At 34.5% G+C, this 13718-nt stretch overlaps 1 protein-coding gene across 1 annotated transcript in view; it reads right to left on the bottom strand.

Annotated features, from left to right (window-relative positions):
- LOC106459734 (LIM domain transcription factor LMO4-like) overlaps nt 1-13622 on the bottom strand; it is an 80271-nt gene extending 66649 nt beyond the window's left edge. The window contains exon 1 of the mRNA XM_013919387.2: nt 13375-13622. The gene's annotated coding sequence lies outside the window, so the exon portion shown is untranslated. The remainder of the gene's footprint in view (nt 1-13374) is intronic.
- Between the last annotated feature and the right edge of the window lie 96 nt (nt 13623-13718).

The raw sequence follows: 13718 nt of genomic DNA, 5'->3' as shown, positions 1-13718 counted from the left end.
TAAACATGTTCTTTCATCATAATACCATAAATGCCTGATTTTCTTCAATACAATACTGGTTATAGTACTTAAATATTAATATACGAAAGAAAAAAAATCATTAGTTTCATTCCATTGCACACGAAGAGGTTAACTAAACACTCTTCGCTGGAAGCCCTGAAAATGAAACTTAAGTAATTTAAACGCGTCTTGTTTTTGAGAGGTTCGATATGTAGTTGGACTTCTAAACTTTGAGAACAGATTTTACTAAAACAGTAAATTAAAATCCCGAACATAAAATTGAGTAGGTTTGAGAGGCAAATTGTTATCCAGCTCTGCTCTCGGTGAAAGCCCGACAGATCCGGTGAAAGTCAACAAATGAAAGTGGGCACTCAGTCCATGATGGACTTTCTTTTTGAAGCGATTGTAATGCACTTTAAATGTCTTACCTTAAAAGTTTTGCAGGTTATTTTAAGGAGACTGCGCTCCTCCGTTTTTGTTTTATCTTGACAAAGCAGAAAACACGCGCAAATTGGTTAAAAATGAGCAACATTTCTGGGATGATTTTCAGTAGAGTCCATTCTCCAAGAAAATTGTTGTGGGACAAGGGAAGTGGATTGGAAATAAGGAGGTGAATAATTCAAGTCGAGAAGCTTGACAAAATGGCAAAGTAGTTACGTAACTTCTTGTTTAAAGCGACCCATTTCACAGTAGAGTTGCGGTCAAGATTTCTACTGTCTGAATTTGGTACATTTAATGCATTAAATGTAATAATAATCTTGAATTTTGCTTCTACTAAAACTATATTCTACATCAAGCAGTTAGAAATATAAAATATTTTGATTATGAAATACTTCTCTAATTCAGACTTAAGCGCTTATTCTAAACCTAGTATAAAACAGAAGTTAAACTTGATGATAATGGCTGGAGACGGCTTGAATGGGTAATGAAGAAAAACTTTAATACAACAGCAACTGTACAACGTTTCGACAAGGTTTTGTCATCATCAGGTACTAAAACCTTGTCGAAACGTTGTACATTTGCTGTTGTATTAAAGTTTTTCTTCATTCCCCATTCAAGCCGTCTCCAGCCATTATTAGTCTCAAAGTGGGTTCCTCGTCATCAAACTTGATGATGGTGTGAATCAGAAAAAAAAACGAGAAACTTAAACAACGTTATTCTTTGTTCATCGAGAAGAAGTTCCACATTATAGCTGGATACTTTATTACTGTATATTTCGGTTATTATGGGAAACAAGCCAAAATTCTGAACATTATATTTACACTCTTTGACTTGTAGCATTTTGTTGTGGTGTGAGTTTTATACAAAATGAACTATTTACAATAGCTATTGCAGTAACGAAATACGGGTTATTTTATAACATATTTTTATTTTTCAATATATAGAAAAGTTCAATATGAATGGTTTGTTTTTGGACTACTACGTTAGCATTCAAAGTTTGAACTGGATCGGTCACCTCGTTTAGGAAATACGTCCACAAAGTTTTCCTTGATGTTGCTGTACCGGTATGGCTCAATATGTATAGTGCATACGTGAAGAAGTCCGACTTTTATAGTCAGCTGGATAAAAAATATAACTAATAAGTGAATACCGTTAATGCATAACATTTTTATTTTCATTCTTTCTCGTAACTGCAAAAACTCTAAGATTACCGGTCAAATCTCACTCCATGTTGAGTGCCGTTGACTAGCTGCCTTCCATCTAGCCTAAACGTTGGGGACGGCTATGTTCAGCTAAAAATTCTAAGACAAACAAGTAAACTGTTGCTCCCCCCTCCCGTGAGTCCGGTAAATAAGCTTAATAGCTTTTATTTATAAAATTCTGGGTTCCATCCCAGGGATGGGCATATAGCAAGTAGCTTATTGTGCATATTTACGCAAAATAAAATAAAAACTTACTTTGTTGTAGATCTCCAAGCCTAAATATTAATGAAACTGAAATGAAAGAAAAACTTCTGAGGTAAATATTAAATATATATATATATATTATACTTAACGATAATTTCTCTCGATGTGCTTCATCAAGGCCAACGTCGCTACATATAAAAAACAATTACCTTCTTCGTAAGGTTCAGTCCACAGTTTTATTGTTAATATTTAATTGCAGGAACCTTGAACAGAACTTTTATTATGATTGAACTTCGCACCTGTAAATTAACTTTTTTTTAAGTTATCTGTTGTTTTTTTTATGCTTCTATTATGAAAAGAACAAACGTGCAAGAAATTGTTTTATAATATTAAGAGTGGTCAAGGTTACATCCACAGAAAAGCCTGCTGCAGAAACAAGCCATTCATTCCATTCGTCATTCAGACCCTCAATCTTCAACACGCTGATTATTGGTATAACTACCTAGTAAAGTATCGCTATCTCACACTAAACACAGAAAAATATTCTGCTCGTAAACATTGTAAGCATTGTGTAGGAATATAGGCTATTTGCTTAGACAGTACTGCGAAAGGTTAAGAGCTATTTTGTGCGTGGAGGTTCTCATTCTTTACTTGCAAAAACAGCCTATAATCTCACACTCAGACATTCCAAACTGAATACTTCGCTCTTTAAAGTTTCTGTTGAAGCCTATCATTAGACCAACTACTAGCCACGATAGCCCGGGGCAGAGATTGAGAAGATTTCTCTGTGGTCACCTTGACAGTTAGGTAGTACTTTTGAACGAAAACCTCTTTACTCCAGTTCTCCATTGTCGACTGGGAAAGATAGTTCCTTTAAATAATACTAAAGTACTACTACTGCCACTAACCAAGGACACAAGAGAAGGCGTATATCTGTAGTACATTTTACTACCCAGGTCTTGTGCGAAGGTTAAAAAGCTTGAGGCGAATCATGTTCCAGCTACAACTATGCCACGTTTACACGTGAGGATATTCTGAGGCTAGTCATAATCATATTTTCAAAATAATGAACACAAGAAACGCATAAACAGAGACGCAGTTAGCATATTAAATATGTAAGATTTATTCTTCAACTCGTATGCTACACAGCCTGAACTTGTTGCAACGGTGTTTAGACATGCATTGCTTGATTAGAATTAACTGCGTTTAAAAACAAACAGGTGGGAAAACAAAAAAAAACGAGAAATGACACAGTACAGGGTATCTGGTTATGAACTTTTCAAAGCGATTTAACCACTTCGACTTCGGAATGGAGTTGTTGGTGAGACTGTTGCTCATTGACTCTCAAGAGATTTCAACACATAGCAGGAAAACAATGAATTCAAAATAAACTGGCCGATCGTTTACAATTATAATATATAGAGAGGAATACAAGTGTGCTTACATCTACATGAGATAAAACTTAACACAAGGTGGTATCCTTGCCTTTCATGAATTGTTTTTGAATAAAATTAGGTCAAAAGCAAATCGCGTCGCACATGTTTCTTTGTTTGTTTTAGCATGAAGCTACACAATAGGCTATCTATGCTCTATCCACCACGGAGAATCGAAACCCGGATTTATGCGTTTCAATTAAATAATCTTAACGCTGACCCACACGTAGGAAAGACAAATATAGCTTGAAAAACTCAAGAGTGGAAATGGTATAATGACTTCAGATAATTACGGATATGAGATCACTCAGAGGTCTGTTAAACCTTAAGTCTCATACGAAATTAAATTAAAGTTCTATATTTTGTAGCAAATAACGGTTCTCAAGCACTCTTTACTTTAAAAAAACCAGTAGAAAATACTCTCCCTTAACATCTATTGGATAGACTTTGTGTGTTAGTAAGACTATAATTTCTGTCCACCTCTTAAACATTTGTACCAGTAAGGAAAACTGTGGCATAGTTCTGTATTATAAAACTTTTCAAACAAAAGAAAACTGGAACCCACATTCTTGCTATACCGACAAGTTCTCCAATCAGCAATGCTGCTCTATCAAGTCTCCAATGTGATTTTTTTTTTAGTAACACAATCTGAAATGTAAGATATGTGCCATACTTCTCAAAGTACCCTTTTATTGACGAACCAGTAGAACTACAAAATCTGGTTGAGTGCAATAATAGTATTTGACATTTTAGCTTAGTTGTGATTCAAATATATGGGATCTAATTACTTTTTAATGATAGTCCTTAACGGGAAAAGCAAAATAAAAAGATTAATATGTTTTCTTTACTCTCCTATGTATGTATCTTAGCCAACATATTTCATACGAAATGTAACGATTGTAATTTGAGATAAATATTAAAAAACTTACATTTTGGCAATAGAGTTAGAAAAGAAACGACCTTTACTCTCCGGATAATAACAACATTTTTTTATTATTTCAGCCAACGTTTCGCCATTACGGCTTCATCAAGCCTACTACTGCAACAGCGAAACATTGACTAAAATAAGTTTTTTTTAATCATCTCGAGAGAAAAGGTCGTTATTTTTTCTCTTTAACTTTATTGTCTAAATCCTTCCAATATGCTCTACAAATTTTGAAAAACGTTTAAAACATAGTTACAATTATACTCTGTAACTTAATCGTTTGTTGGTTTGTTTTATAATTAAGCACAAAGCTGCACAATGGGCTATCTGTGCTTTATCCACCACGGGTATCGAAACCGGGTTTCTAGCGTTGTAAGTCCGCAGACATACCGCCGTGTCACTGGGGGGCTCGTTTGTTGGAGTAACTAAGAGTTTGGAAAATGTTATTGCTATATTTAAACAACAGACATATGCTAAACATGTGTTTTCATGCATGATGTAATAATAAATTACAGGCTTCATATTTCTGAACATGCTAACTTGGCTTTCTTAAAGGTGCAGATATCCTGTAACCAGATATAGACTAGGTTTACTACAGTAAAGGTTTAAAGAAAACTTTCGAGTCGCTGCGATGGGACAAAGAAACATTTGTTGTTGTATCAAAAACGATAATATTTATATAGTGAATGAAATTCGTAGAATAAAGCTATTGTTAGTAATAAACAAGATTATTGAAATGAACTCACTACATCAACACCATAAAGCTTTTCTACCTGATAAGACCAAATGAGTGGTTATCATCTATTTGAAGATGTAGATGCCGATGATGATATCTTAACCTTACACCTGAAATTGTATTATTAAACCAAAATCTCACTAACCCCTGAAATTGTATTATTAAACCAAAATCTCACTAACCCCTGAAATTGTATTATTAAACCAAAATCTCAATAACCCCTGAAATTGTATTATGAAACCAAAATCTCACTAACCCCTGAAATTGTATTATTAAACCAAAATCCCACTAATCCCTGAAATTGTATTATTAAACCAAAATCTCACTAACCCCTGAAATTGTATTATGAAACCAAAATCTCACTAACCCCTGAAATTGTATTATTAAACCAAAATCTTACTAACCCCTGAAATTGTATTATGAAACCAAAATCTCACTAACCCCTGAAATTGTATTATGAAACCAAAATCTCACTAAATGATTTCCTGCTTAATCCACATCCATGAAACTACCACCTACTAACACCAGGTCAAAGAAAACATCAGAACGACATCAGAATCGGAAACGAATAGTTTTATTTTGAGGCTTTTTTTTTTTACAGCTATTGTAAACTTTTTGGGACTTTTCGGGAAAAGTTAAGAATTGTGAATTTTTAGACGACTGAAGTTAATGCAATACCCTAAAATTCTATGAATCTTCTACTAAATTTTCCAATGTGGCCGAAACTCGTGAAATATTGTTAGATTTAGGGGTGAAAATATAGTTAAGAGCGAAGGTGTCTACTGATTAATCGTTGCATTCTAATCATTTTAGCTTTTTAGTTGTTGATGTCTTTGACATTTTATGTATTTCCACTCACTCATTTCCACTTATAAAATGAACTTCATTAATTTTCAAGTTTTTTTTTATTTTTAGTTGCTCTCCAGTATGTCTGCAGTAGCTTTACAGACGTACAACGCTGAAATCCAAGGTTCGATTTCACGTGGTAGACAAAGCGCAAATACTCTATTCTTTAACTTTGCGATAAAACAAATAAATAAACTTTTTTTTTTAGCTTTTCTATTAGCATAATTTTGACCAGAAGTTACCGTTCATATATTTATCCATATCCCGTTCGTGTACAATGTCTCCAATAAGACACGTATGATTGGTTACTTTATCGTATATTTGGTTTTAATACGAACAGTCAGCCCTACACAGTTAATCTATGCGAAGGGCTACTATTAGTAGGATGGGTTTTGCTGAACCCTGAGGGTAGATATCGTGTGCGTGTCAAAAGCCACTCAAACTTGTCAACTACCTCCTCAGTATCGGTCGAGGTCACCTTTTGTATTCTCTTCCTTGATAGGTTTACTAAATCCTCTTTTTCATTAAACACGCTAAATCCCCTTACTTCCTTTGCATGCATGTTTCTTCGAAACTTTTTTTTCCGGTTCAATATATAAGTAATCGCTTTTAGCATAATAACAGTTTGTGAATACAGATCTACATGATAATATTGTACATTTAATGTGTGTTTAATTACGTCTGCAGTCAACTAAGTGAGATAAGTAAAAATGTTTTAGTTTTACTCGATACAACCTAAAACGTTAGAGAAAACACGAGGCATTCCAGTTTTGGAATTCCGTTAATTTATCACATCACCTTCGTTAATCCAGCAGGATTTCACGTAAAAATGTATCGTATATGTATTGAAAAGCCGGTCATAACTGCAAATATATTATTAGTTTTATCAGTATTGTCATTCATGCTGAAAAAAAAAATATATAGCGAATGAAGTATGATGTAATGACATTTTGTGCTCTACAGAAATTAATATAGACGTGTAATTTAATTGAGGCTTAACATTATTCTTAATGAATATTTATTTATACTTATTTAATTATTGATAACAATATGGCTTGAGATTATGGAATTTTATAAAGTTTAGAAAAACATTATTGTAAGTTAGCCAACAGAATTATGTGCATTTTAATACATTTAAAACCTGAAGAATTTGTTGAAACTTGATATTCCTATTAGAAAAAAATGTGTTTCTTTCTCAACGGCTTCTAGAACCAGGTGGTTAGGGAACTCGACTCGCAATCTGCGGGTCGCGGGTTCGAATCCCCGTCCCACCAAACATGCTCGCCCTTTCAGCCGTGGGGGCGTTATAACGTGATGGTCAAGCCCACTATTTGTTGGTAAAAGAGTAGCCCAAGAGTTGGCGGTGGATGGTATTGAATAGTTGCCTTTCCTCTTGTCTATCGATGCTAAATTAGAGACAGCTAGCGCAGATAGCCCTCCTGTAGCTTTGCGCGAAATTAAAAAGAAAAACAAACCATTGACCTATCGGGGAACTAAACGACTGAAGCATCTTATATTTATAAGTAAATACTTGATCAGCTCATCTTAATACGCAGTTTTTATACTCTGAATAAATTAAATCCATTCAAAAATGTCTCTAGAAATTTCAAACACTAACAAGATAGTAAACTCTAACACGTTGATCGTTTCTGGTATATAACAGTTTTACTCATACGTCATCTATAATTGTGTGAAAACACTTGTGTTTACTTAAGTATTCGTGAATATTAGTCGTAATTTGACAGTATACATACTCTGAGAGTACTATGAAAAAGCCTGCAGTAAAACAGTTTTTACAAGTTCAATGACCATTCATCACAAAATCCAAATAAAATATCACTAGAAAATTATACCCTCTCTAAGGAAAGAGAAGGGGGGGGGGGTACAATAACTTACAACACATCGTTTAGAGCCCGGGTCTACAACCAAAACGAGTAGCATTTTGACTTTTGATGATAAATATATTGCAACCAATAGCTCAATTCACGTAGTTTTTATGATTACGTCAGAGGTTTTTGTGCGTGAATATATAAATACAGCTCGCTAGTGGGTTTATTTGTTTGAAGTTAAGCACAAAGCTACACAATAGGCTATCTATGCTCTGCCCACCACGGGTATCGAATCCCATTTTTTTTTACCCAATCAGCATAGTGTTGAAGTATAAATTTATTTTCATGGTGACATACTCTTCTACCAGCTCACACGTCGAACAAACCAATGATAATCTAACAACATCTACACTAACGACCGCGTTCATGAGACCACGCTGCCACTCTCTAACAAATATACGTTTATATATTTAATTAACATATAACATCAACAGTCGATAAACAAACATTTCCTTCCACTACTTCGTTAGGTTATTTATTGGCGCAGATAGCCTAGTTTCTTTGCGCCAAAAAACGCCAAACAACCAACCTAGGTTATTTATTAGGTGACCCACGATACGGGTTCTGACAAACAACCCTCTCAATTAACCCAAACGTAAACAACTTGTGTAAAGCGTCTGTCCCTTAGTGATATATATTTAGGCCTTCTCTCTCTGCAGCGAATCAGTTTATAACAAAAGAACCTTATTGAACTGCACGTTTTGAGTATGAAAATGCCTTCTTTGTTTTTAATAATCATTTCCAAGCGTCCATCGGTGACTCAGTGATAAGACTAAGGGCTTATAACGCAAAATAATATTTCGATATTGCGATAGAGCACAGATATCCCATTGTGTAGATTTGTGCTTAACAACGAACGAATACTTCCTAGCATTAAAACTATAATTATCTAACAGATTTTTTTCTGGCTTTTTTATGGTATTATTCTGAGACATTCATGTTTAGATATAATTTATAATACGTCATGAAAACTTGCTACTGTTTTGAAGGAGGTTTTCAATCCTAACTTAATGCTTACCTTATAGGTATTCTCCAGAAACTAAGAACAGTTTTATTATCGCAGATTTTTAAACAACGAACAGTCCTAACATGACGGTTGTTTAAAGGTTTATTAAATTCAGCTTATACTTTCTGCTTATTCACAAGCACATCATGAGCTGAGCCCAACACGGGTAAAACATGAGCCAGTGTAATTCAACAGTAACATTAATGGATTTCTGTACATTGCATGGAAGTTCATAAATTCATGTTCACAAGAACGTAACGAAATCTATACAAACGCGCGCACACGCATACACACTTAAGAGGGCGAGGGAAAGATGCTAACATAAATGCAGGCACATATATGTTCTCTCATCAGAAGTGCACGCGCTCTGAAGCTCGAACTCTTCTTTCTCTCTCTCTCTGCACGTGCCATGTAATCAAGGAGAGTGGTTGTACTGCTTTCCTTTAACACTATTAAAATAATTAGTTATGACATGGCAGCTAGGCTGCTTACGGGCTCGGACTATATAGAAACCACAGCTAACTATCATTTAACATGTGTTTAAACACGATCTATCTATCTTCAAAGTGTAGTTATAAACTTGTATTCTTCCCTTTAAATAGATGGATAGATAGATAGTTTTATAGGATGTTCACGCAGGACACAAACACACAATGAAAATGTTATCTTAATGCAGAAACAGCGCTGGTTTCTCTAACGCGTCTTTAAATTAATATACTGACTGTAAACTAAAAATACTTGCATTTCTTAAGATATATTTATAAGAGGAGTAAAATACGTTGGTATAGCCTTCATAAGTAACAACCGATAGACACCACAGTAATTTTCTCAGGGATGTAAGAGCTATTAAAACAGTAAACATTTCTAAAACACTACCTCGAAATAACTGACAAAAATGTACCACTCCACGACAGCATATTTCTTGTTCGAAATTTAGAGAAGGATAATAAAGGTAAGAAATAAATGAACTCGGAAAAAAGATTAAACCTAAAATCGAAACGTGAAAGATGAATATTTAACGATATCATTGAGTTTGAACTTCTATTTACAAATGATCTTACATGACAGTACCACGTGAACGCGTGCATTTAGCATCAGTTAGCGCGTGTTTAAACTCGTATTTTATCATATTAGGGAGCTGTTTCATGTCATATGCCCTCACTGGTTTCGCATCTTAATTAAGGGTAACACTTGCAACTGTCCATGCTCTGAAAAAAAAAAACGTATAAAATGTCCAAAGAGGAAGTTTTGACTTCTTGACCGATATGTCCCAATAAAAACGAAAATAAATCCTACATATTTGAAATTGAAAAAGATCTGTTTATATACGAAATAAAGCAAAGCTTTCCAAATGTATTGTTCGTTTCAGAATTTCGAGCAAAGCTAAACGAGGGCTACCTGCGAACATATGCATCTCGTTTGAACTAGAAGAAGAAGAAAAAAAAAGAAAGGCAGAATAATTAATTACTAATAAGATTACTAATTAGTAAGTCTGGGATACTCTCTAAGGACAGTTGTAAACAATATAATTTAAGCTCTGCTTGTTTAAATGCAGAGCTCCTTAATAAGCTATCTGCGCTTCGCCAAGAGTAGGGATGGAACCAAGAATTTTTGCGTTACAAGCTGTCAGGCTTACCGTTAAGCCATCGGTGGGCAAATGCTATTTATCTACTAAAAAATGGGTTTAAAATCCGAACGTATGGACTTATTATTTTAAAGAGTTTCTTTTGAATTTTGTGAAAGTTACTCGAGGATTATCTGCGCTAACAGTTCCTAATTTAGCAATGGTAGACTAGAGGGAAGGCACTGCCAAATCTCGGGCTACTCTTTTATCAACAAAAAGTAGGATTAACCATCACATTATTACGCTCCCATAGCTGATAGGGCGAGCATCTTCGGTGACGAGGATTCGAACCCGCGACCCGCAGAATACGAGTCAAGCGCCCTAACCACCAGGCCATGTTAGGTCTTATTTTAAAGAGCTGTTACATGAAGAAGTGAACGTTATTGTATGTGTACAATTTTTCTAATTTGTCGTCCAGTGTTAACAACTTTACTGGGTTTTTGTGTCATTTTACAGGGTTTTGTGTCACAAAAGATATTTTAAGTTCTGAACAAATTATCTGTTGCTGATTATTATAAAATCGAAGTTTTCCCAGAATGCAATTAGTCTTATTTGACAGGATTTGTGAAATATAAACACTTCTGTAATATTATATTTGTCCACATTTGACAGCTTTTAAAACGTTAACTAACTTTCAGAACCTCTTTAAATTAGAAGCGCCATTGTGGAAAACATTAAAAATGTCAATCAAGATTTCGAAATGGATATTGTTACTTGGAAGTAAGATCTGTTTAATTAAGCCTTTATTGATTTCCGAAAATGAAAATTCATTACTCTTACACATTCTAAGTAATGTTATTTTTTTAAGTAATTTATAATGTGCATTGTTAAGTTTGCAAAAAATGTGAGAGTACTCGGCATTACAGCAGCAACTGTATCAAGTGAAGCACTGAAAATATTTTATGTTAATGTTTGGTTTCAGGCACTGTAGCTAAAGTGGAGAAAAAGTAAACGGTGTAGTTGTGGTTTTGTTATAACAGCGATATTTAAAAGTCAATTCATATGATTTATTAGAGAAACAAGATGATGAAGTATTACTATTAAAGTGATGGAGTGCGTTTAGAAATAGATTAAAAAAAGTACTGAAATTACGTAGAAACGGGTTTAGAATGTTTCGATTATATCAGGACGTGCATGAGATGCACCCGTTTTTTAGGTTTAAAAAAATTAATATCAGAGGCGTGCAAAAAATAGCATTTCAGGTCTATCTTGTGTCTCTACCTAAGATGCTTTTTGTTCAACTGGCGAGTTATGATACTGACGAAAGGCCTCTAAGACAGTGACTTGTGAGGCATCAAAGGTTGATCTGTTTGTTTGCTTGTATGTAGTTAGTCATAAAGCTACACAATGGGCTATCCGCTCTATTCACTGTAAGAAATCCAACTCCGGATTTTAGCAATGCAAGTACGTAAACTTACAGCTGATCCCCCGGAGGGCCTTTTTTAGGGTATCAAAAAACAAACAAACAAAGAATGAGTATCGTGTAAAATTGATAAAATGAGTAACCAAAAAATTGACGGATATTTAAGATGAAAAGGGTTTAGAACAGATGATGTGGATCTAATTATAAAAATAAAGAAGTAATAGGAAAAAATGAAATTATAAAAATGCGCTAGTATAAACAAGAAAGGTGTCATATTTTGCTACAATAAGAACAATAATGCAAACTTGGAAACCTCTTTTTCTAAGATTTTGAATATTACACTTTTGAATCAAAATATGTGAAAAATTATTGGACAGATTTGATGAAATTAACACGTTTCCGGTTGTGCAAGAATACTACTGAAATAATTGGAGAACTAAAATATTTTGGCCCGGCATGGCCAAGTGGTTAGGGAGCTCGACTCGCAATCTGAGGGTCGCAGGTTCGAATTCCCGTTCCACCAAACATGCTCGCCCTTTCAGCCGTGGGGGCGTTATAATGTGACGCTCAATCCCACTTTAACAATTACTCTCATGTTTCAAATAGTTATACCTGTACGAGTATTAACTTTGGAGAAATTTTCTACTCTGCACAATGCTTATTTGGGGTCTGCACGATTTTATTTTCGGTCATCTTTAACGAAAAACACAAAATTAAATTTTATCCTATGATTTCAACCTGTATAACCATAACATTTTTTCCATCCTGTACTATTATTTGGAACACGAGAGTAGCCCCAACAGTGGCTCAGCGGTAAACTTAGGGCTTACACGATAAAAATCGGATTTCTTAACCGATCACTGCGCAGATAGCTAGCTCGCTGTGTGGCTTTGCGCTTAAACACAAGGAAACAAACAACCTTTACATTTCGATTAATAAAATATTGGCTTCGAAATACAAAATGAAGAATTCCATTACTTTTCATAAGTCAACTAACAAAACCAATGGTGATAACACGGTTGTTGTTTTTTTCGCATACTGTAGGGAATCCATTATTAGCTTCGAAAAGTATCAGCGTTTATCCAGTTTTCTACTGTAAATTGTCGAACTAAATTATTATTATTATAAAGCCAGACACCTACTCATAAGTACAGAAAAAAACAAGAGTACTGTGCGCTTAGATTTCTAACAAAATTAATATATATATATATACTTTAAATATGTGGAATATCGCTAATAATATAAAATATCGTAGCAAGAAAAGATGGCTCGAAGTTTGGATTGGAACACAAATTAGTTAATTTCAAAATCAACAATGCTTCCCTTCTGACTCAAACTATTGAAGGAATAATACGTTAAAACTGGCAAGAAACAGATCTTTGGGGGCTTGACACTTGCTCGAACTTAAGTTATCCCTTTTATTAGTATTAGATATAAATGACAGCTCCTAATTCATTAAGTTTGGCTCGGCCCCCTATATTACGAAAACTAAACACGATAAACAGATTAATAAAATAAATAATGGGTAAACCCTAGGCGCTGTATGAAATGCTATTAATTGTGTATTTTCCAATATAAAAAGAGTAAAAATCAAACCTAATCCTAAATTAGTATTCGGAATTAAAAGTTTAATTGCTTTATATAAAACAGTATGCATATATACAAATTCAACGACCTTCTCCTGGTTAGTACATGGTTTACTTACGTTTGAGATAAATGTAGAACCAGCAGCCTAGAATGGCGCGGACCAGTACACCGTATTTACTACACTAAAGGTGCAACGGAATTGTTAGTTGATTAGTAAGCCTAACTACGTGGACGACGATGACCACACCGTAAGTTTGTTGTGATTTCAGTCCAAGCCCTCTGGAGTCGGAACTTGCCCAGCCAGTCGGAGAACAACTCTCTCACTCGTCTGTTGACACTTTACGTTTTTTTTTTCTGTTTTTTTTTTTTTTTAGTTACAAGTAGAACTAGTAGTAGCGAGTTCTTATTTTCGTCTTCGTCTTACGACGTAGGTACCGTCGGTCCTGTATACTTTAGTAAATT

This window comes from Limulus polyphemus, unplaced genomic scaffold, assembly GCF_000517525.1.
Source record: "Limulus polyphemus unplaced genomic scaffold, Limulus_polyphemus-2.1.2 Scaffold655, whole genome shotgun sequence".
NCBI classification, from domain to species: Eukaryota; Metazoa; Arthropoda; class Merostomata; order Xiphosura; family Limulidae; genus Limulus; species Limulus polyphemus.
Note: the sequence above shows the minus strand (reverse complement) of the source record. Positions and strands in the feature narration are given on the sequence as shown.